The 8,224-nt window shown below is 41.0% G+C and overlaps 1 pseudogene; it reads right to left on the reverse strand.

Moving 5' to 3' along the window:
* Nucleotides 1–482: 482 nt before the first annotated feature.
* LOC100941186 overlaps nucleotides 483–8,224 on the reverse strand; it is a 17,525-nt pseudogene continuing 9,783 nt past the window's right edge.

Here is an 8,224-nt window from a genome sequence, read left to right on the forward strand (position 1 = left end):
GGTTAGAAAATACTCCTAACAACCTGTTTCTGACCAGAATTGGCAACTGTGAAAAAGATTGGCTAGATAGCAGGGTTGTGTGAACAGAGAGTCAAACTGTAAGTCAGGGGACTGGGTTCCAGGTTTACCTTCCCAAAATTGTTACTGAAAAGCCACCACTGAACACCAGTTTGTGGGGAGGGAAATGTGGCAGGTGACAAAATAATGATTAAGTATATGTATATATACATACTAAAGCTGTTACACAGAAATAAAATCAAAACTCTAATCAGAAGAAACTGGAGATCTTCTAATTAGTCTAATTGTACCAGTATACAAATAAGAAGACTTTAGAATAATTATTGCCAGTGAGCATTAGTATGAAATAATTTTAACTCTGAATAAGTCAACAATTTTTTAACATTTTCAATGTTACATATAATTAGATCTTGATTATGTATACCATAAATTAATAAATCGAGCAGATTTTTCTACTTCGTAATTCATGTCAGATTTAATAGTCTCTTCACTGATTCTTTGTACTGAGAAAGGGATTTTCAGTGTCCCCATCATTCTTAATACCAACAACACAGTTTTTGTAATTTTCAACTTCTTTAGTACTAAGGAGCTCTTCTTTATTTACTCCGTATTCTTATCAGTGGCTTTAATCTGGAGAAGTATTCCCGGGATATTTTTTTCTGAGGAGCTGTTTTTCCAAATATACTCTTCCATGTCTGCTTCAGTCTTATTTTTTCCCCATTCTTCAGTTTTCCAAGACTCATGATATAAAACTCTTAGTAGATACATTGCATAATCATAATTCTGTCTCTTTAAAGGGCACCTGTTTTGATGGTAAACACATCTGTGGTCTTACAGTATCCTTCTCCGACAAGTTTAGTAAGCTTCTTCCTTGCATGGTCATCTAAGCTCAAACTGGAAAGTTTAACCCTTAAGGTTACTACTGGTGCTTTGGGGTTTTGAACAGATGGTCCTGATGGAACATAATCAGCAGTGTCAATTTCAATTGGAATATGCTTTTCACATTTCTCATCACTGTCCAGTGCAGCTAGCCACTCAGTGCAAAAATCTTTAAGAGCTTCGCAGTGCTTTTTAATCGCTACAGGAGTCAAATGCAGAAAATTGGGGATCTTTGAAAGTTCTAGATTTCCCTCCTTGGCCCTGGGCACGCCCTTTTTTACCGGATAGCCCATTCGGACAGGAAGAGGTACTGTAAAGGGTTTAAATGGCACTGCAACAGGGTAAATGCTAGGCCAGTCCTGGTCAACAGACATTTTCTCTGTCCTTGGAGGCAGTGCCTTTCTTTTTGGTGGCCGTTCAGTTTTGGATTTTCTTTGCGGGTTAAGTCTTAGAACCTGTGGGCACGCGTCGATGGAGAATGCATGCAGGCTTCTGGCCCCCGGCTGCAGAGCCAGCCACACCGCAAGAGCAGAGGCCACCAAGGCTGCCAGGACCAACAATTTTTAAAGAAAAGATTAAAGCAAGAGTAATCTCTCTTCCAGGTATAAAGTCTTTACCATTAGCTACAGTAATTAAAGCAGTGTGGCACTTGTAGAGAGATAGTTACATATATAATGGAATAGACTGGGAATCCCTAGATGTTGCTATACAAATATAATCAATGAATTTTTGATGAAGGATCAAAAGTAATTCAATGGGGGAAAGTGATAGCTTTTTCAATAAATGGTGAGGGATGTATGCATCCATAGCAAACAACCAACACAAAAAGTCACACAACACTCTTGACCTAATTTTCATACTTTTTACAATTTTTAACTCAAAAATGGATCATAGACTTTAATGTAAAATCACAAAGCTCCTAGAAAAAAATAGAGGCAAGTCTTCAGGACCTAGGTCTAGGCAAAGAGTTCTTAGACCTGACACCAAAAGTACCATCTATAAAAGAAAAGATTTATTAGACTTCATCAAAATTAAAAATTTTTGCTCAGTGAAAGACCCTTGTTAGGAGTATGAAAATGCAAATTACAGACTGGAAGATAATATTTACAAATCACATATTTGGCAAAAGAATTGTATCTAGAATATACAATATAAAAGACTCTCAAAACCCAGCATTTAAAAACCCAAGAATTTCATTAGAAAAAGACATATACAGGAAAGAGGACAGACAGCAACTGAAAAGATGTTCAACATCATTAGGCATTAGAAAAATATCATTTAAAACTACATGAGGTAGGTGGTGCTTACGGCTTAGTGGGTAGGGCGCTGGCCCCATATACCAAGGATGGCAGGTTTGAACCCAGTGGCCAAACTGCAACAAAAAAATAGCTGGGCATTGTGGCAGGCTCCTGTAGTCCCAGCTACCTGGGAGGCTGAGGCAAGAGAATCTCCTAAGCCCAGGAGTTGAAGGTTGCTATGAGCTATGATGCTACAGCACTCTACCAAGGGCGATAAAGTGAGACTCTGTCTCAAAAAAAAAAAAGCAAGGCTCGGCGCCTGTGGCTCAAGCGGCTAAGGCGCCAGCCACATACACCTAAGGTGGCGGGTTCAAATCCCCAGCCCGGCCCGCCAAACAACAATGATGGCTGCAACCAAAAATGGCCAGGCGTTGTGGTGGGTGCCTGTAGTCTCAGCTACTTGGGAGGCTGAGGCAGGAGACTCGCTTGAGCCCAGGAGTTGGAGGTTGCTGTGAGCATGATGCCATGGCACTCTACCCAGGGGGATAGCTTGAGGCTCTGTCTCAAAAAAAAAAAAAACAAAAACAAAAACTACATGATGTATCACTAGAATGACCAAAATAAAAAATAGTGATAACACCAAATGCTGGTAAGGATGTGGAAAAACTGTTTCACACATGCTTTGCTGGTGGGAATGTAAAATGATACAGCCAATGTTGAACATAATTTGACAATTCCTTTTATTGATAAAACTAACAACATAGTTACCATACAACCCAGTAAATATTTTCTTTGACTTGTATCACAGAGGAATGAAAATTTATTTCCATGGAAAAACTTGTACACAGATGTTAATAGTAGCTTTATTCATAGTAGACCCAAACTAGAAACTATCCAGATGTCTTTCAATAGACAAATGGTCAAATAAAACTGATACAGCCATACTATGGAACATGATTCAGCAAATAAAAAGGATGTAACTATTGATACATGGAACAATGTGGATAAATCTCAAGTAGTTATGCTGAGCCAATCTCTGAAAGATACAAACTGCATGGTTCCATTTATGTAACATTTGCCATGTCTATAATCCTGGCCCTCCGAGAGGCCAAGGCAGGTGAATTGCTTGAGCTCAGGAGTTCTAGACCAGCCTGAGCAACAGTGAGACCCATCTCTAATAAAAATAGAAAAACTAGCCAGGCATTGTGAGCACCTATAGTCCAAGCTACTAGGGAGGCTGAGGCGAGAGGATTGCTTGAGCCCAGGAGTTTGACGTACTTGAGCTTGGCTGACTCCATAGCACTCTTGCCTGAGGCAATAGAGAGAGACTTTGTCTCAATTTAAAAAAAGAGAGAGAGAGTGATAACACAAGGAAGTCTTGAGATGATAGTACAGGTGAATGTCTTGATTGCGGTGGTGGATATGTGAAGCTGCATGTGATAAAATGCACACACAACTGCTTGTAGAACTGGTGAAATCTAAATAAACTTTATAGGTTGGGTTTTTTTTTTACCAATATTAGTCTTCTGAGTTTGGGATTGTGCTCTAGTTATACACATGTTATACATGTTAGGGGAGGATGGATGAGGGTGCATAAAACCTTTCTGTAACTTTCTTTGCAACTTTAGGTGAATCTCTAATTCAAAATAAAAATTTTTTGAGAGGAAGAGGACTTCTAAGAAGTAAAATAAAACGAAAGCAAAATGAAAACATTTCAAAATCTTCAAAGATCTCTGAAATTGTCATTATATTTGCAACTGAGAGTTCATATGGGGGAGGTAAGAATGAGATGGATAGAAGTAAGCACTGGGAGAGGAAATTAGACCCCTGGGGCCCCTCCTCCACTTTGCTAGGTCAGGTGTCTGCCCTGTCCCCCTCTGTCAGGGCAAAGCAGAATAAATAGTCATTTGTTCTCTCAGCTCTGAGAACATTGGCAGGTAAAGGGACTGGAAATTTTGTCTTTTTTCTGTAAGAAGACTCATTCTGCAGTCCTGGTACTGCTCAACCTTCTTTCCACACATCATCCTGTTCTCATCCTCATCTACAGGGTGACCCAAAGGCCTGTGTCTCAGTATGATGTCAGTGGTCCAGAGCCTATGAACTAAAAGACTTTAATGTGCCTCCGACACATACAACATATAATTAACAGCAGGAATTGAGCAACTATTGCAAACAAACGAACCTGATCCAATTCAGAAAGTGGTAAGATGGTGGATACACAACAGTTCCTGGTCCCTGCACTTCTGGTTTTCTGGGAATGCTACAGTCCCCCATCTCTGGAGGTATTAGTCAGCCCATCTAGGAATTCTTTGTCCACTGGCCCTCAATAGTTTTGTCCTTGCTTACTCAAATGTATTTTTTCTTTCACAGTCACGTTGGACTTGGGGATTAGAGCACATGTTTCTTACCAGTATAGGTTTGAGAGACTGGGTGTTGCTTTTGAGGCCATATTTGTGGTTTGTTGGCAATATATTTCCCTCCCAAACTTGTAGGCATCTAATCTATTCCCAGCCTATTAGTTCCATGTGAAAGTATCCATAGTCAAAGATCTTGTTCAGGCATAGTTTTTAAATTTTAAGACTTGGGTCTTTCACTTTGTGTTCTTCTCTTTATATAAATTTACAGTTTAATGAATCTGAGGCCATTTTTAAAATAATCAACTTGTTTTAGAAGGCAACACCTTCAATCCACTTTCGACCTGTAATATCTTTGTATGGCAGATCATCAGTTATACCTTCTGCCACATACTAGCTTGATTCTGGAGGAGTTAGCCTAGAGCTCAGTAGTCTCTACTCCACAGAATGCTGGGGCCCAACAAGACTTCCTGAAGTGTCCACTCTTGCTCTGACACCCAAGGGCCTAGCGTTCATGGGCTGAGATGGTAGCTACCTGCTCCAGCCAGCAGGATGGAAGATAAGCCAGAAGAAGGGGGTGGAAATGGGTGGAGATAGGTGGAAATAGCTAGGGCCTCCCCTGACTACAGTAAGAATAGGCTCTGCTTGTTGGAAGAAGCTGCCTGTGGATATTTGGTGGCTAGATGGGTAGGACTGTGGCAAAGATGTTCAGCTGTTCAACCAAATCCCTTCTGTTCCTTTCACTGTACAGATCTGCTGCTACAAGCATGTGCTTAGATGGAATAGAGCAAGTGATTTCCAGACTTGTGAAAACCTTTCTCAAATCTTCTTTGTCTTTGGTGGGGATACATGACTAGTTCTTGCAAGTGGTTTTGAGAGGAAGTCACCCAAGTGACTTCAGCTGAGCTAGTTAGGAAGCACATGTGTTCTCTTTTTATCTCTTTCATCCTTACTGGCTGGATACAGAGAGCTCCAAAGCCCAGGGCAGAGGTTCTTGACATTTTTTATGCTATGAGTTTTCTTGGAAGTCTTGTGAAGCCTACAGAGTCCTGCTCAGAATAATGTTATTAAAAAGAATAAAATAAAATACAGAGGATTATAAAGGATTATAGTTATATTAAAATACAGACCCAGCTCCTTGGAGGCTGATGTGTGAGGATGTGTTGAACCCAGGAGTTCAAGGCTGCAGTAAACTATGGTCACCCCACTGTAACTCTTGCCTGTGTGACAGAGTGAGACCCTGTCTCTAGAAAAAAAAAGAAATAGTTATCAATATATTTCAAGCATATAGCATAACAATATTTGTGCATTTAAATAGCACATAAAATAATAAGATCTTCTGTGGATCTAATATCTATCACCTTTTTAAAGTAGTAAATGAGTGAAAATGGTATTTCTTTCCTTTTTTATTTAATGATATGTTAAAAGGCTGGACGCAGTGGCTCACGCCTGTAATCCCAGCACTTGGGAGGCTGAGGCGGGTGGATTGCCTGAGCTCACAGGTTCAAGACCAGCCTGAGCCAGAGAGAGACCCCCCCCCCCAGCCCCCGTCTCTAAAAATAGCCCGGTGTGGCAGGTAGCAGTCCCAGCAACTTGGGAGGCTGAGGCAAGAGACTCGCTTAAGCCCAAGAGTTTGAGGTTGCTATGAACTGTGACACCACAGTACTCTACCCAGGGCAAAAAAGTGAGACTCTGTCTCAAAAAAAAAAAAAAAGAAAGAAATTAAAAAATGTTATGTCAAGACAACTCTTTCAGGGTGATGAAAATGTTTTAGAACTAGAGAGCAGTGGCAGTTGTATAACACTGTATGTGTACAAAATATTACTGAATTGTATGACCGAAAATAGTTAATTTTATATAAATTTCACCTCAATATCAAAATTAATGGGGGGGGGCAGAGATCTTCGCAACAGCTATGATAACACAGGAAAATATCCAGCTGACATTTCCACTGTAATAGTCCCTGGTGCTGCTCATTCTGCTGGATTTATTACCTCTGTTCAAAATGGCAGGAAATGCTAGATTTCTTCCCAAGTTCACATGTTCCTCTCCCAGAATTCTATACACAAATTCCTTGGTGGTTTATAGACCCACCCAAGAATAAGAGCCCTTGCCTTGAGGGATGACAGGACTCTAAGAGGAAGGAATCTAGGTCCCTGAATGACTATATGGAAGACAATTACCTGCCCAGCAGGAGCATCTCAATGGATTGCTAGCAAGAAATAAACTGTTAGTGTGTTAAGCCACAGGATTTTTAAAATCTGTTTATTAGAGCATCTAGCATTACTTTGCACCAATAAATCCTTATTTCTGGCTAAATTATTTTGAGTCAGGTTTCTATTCTGAATGAATCCTAATAAATTCAGATGGTGGCCCACGAATCAATGTGAAAAAACCTGGGGCTTCTGCCACAGGGGCTCCTGGATAAAACCCTCAGCAGAGGACCCACATCCTCTGCATCTCTTCAGATTTTTGCCTTCAGCTCCACTGAGGTTCTCATGGAGACCTGAGGGCGGTCCACAGAGGCAAAGGTTTGGGATGGAGCCATCAATCCAGCATGCACTCCTCTACAGGTGTCCTCAATTAAACTCCATTCCATAGCTGGCACATGATGGTTTCCCAGGAGCCTGGAAGTCAGGCTGACAAGGTTAACATGCCTTGTGTGACCTGCTGTGACCAAAAGTCATCATTCCAAGCCAGGTGTGGTAGCTCATCCCTGTAATCCCAGCCACTCAATCCTTGAGCTCAGGAGTTTAAGGTTAACACAAGCAATATAGTTGTCCCCTCAACTTCTGAAGGGCAATCCATAATAAACATAACTCAGACTCCTTGCCTAGGTCAGCCTTTTACAATCTATCTAATACCTCATATCCCATAGTAAGCAGCAAGGTAATTTGAAATGTTTTTCAACCAGGGAAATATCGGTGATTAATCTGCCTCTAGGAATTGGTGTCTTGCAATGTCTGAGTGGGAGGAATTGCTGGGCTGAAACTGAGCTCCACCCAGTTGTGTGCACAGCCAGTGCCAGGCCCCGTCCAGTTGTTGAGGCCAAGCACCTAGGTGCCATTTCTAACTCCCCTCTGCCTCTCATGATTGTTGGAAAATCCTGGAAGTAGTACAATGAATATAATACAGTGTCCAAAACAGACTGGATGTTGTTTTGCTCTTTTTTTTCCAGATCAACAGTTGGACCCACTGATTTAAAAAAAAATTTTTTTTTTGAGACAGAGCCTCAAGCTATCCCCCTGGATAGAGTGCTATGGCATCACAGCTCACAGCAATCTCCAACTCCTGGGCTCAAGCAATTCTCCTGTCTCAGCCTCCCAAGTAGCTGGGACCACAGGCACTCGCCACAACACCTGGCTATTTTTTGGTTGCAGCCATCATTGTTGTTCTGGCATGCCTGGGCTGGATTCGAACCTATCACCTTAGGCACATGTGGCTGGCGCCTTAGCCACTTGAGCCACAGGCGCCAAGCCCTATCCACTGATTTAAATTTAAAGGTTAATTCATCTGAAATGGCATCTGGTTGTTGAAGAAAGACATATGGAATTTACTATTTGAAATGTGATTAACATATTGTTCAAAAACAAATTTGTCCCATTTTTAAACTTTTTAGACATGGATTAAGCTTAAGTCAGACATTCCTAAAGAGCACCCAACATTTGGACTTGTAGTCACAGGAGTCAGTGGGGACAGTGGGGTTGAGGTTTCTTTTCTTTTCTTTTTTTTTTT

Source organism: Otolemur garnettii, unplaced genomic scaffold, assembly GCF_000181295.1.
Source record: "Otolemur garnettii isolate 467f Iridium unplaced genomic scaffold, OtoGar3 scaffold00146, whole genome shotgun sequence".
NCBI lineage: Eukaryota > Metazoa > Chordata > Mammalia > Primates > Galagidae > Otolemur > Otolemur garnettii.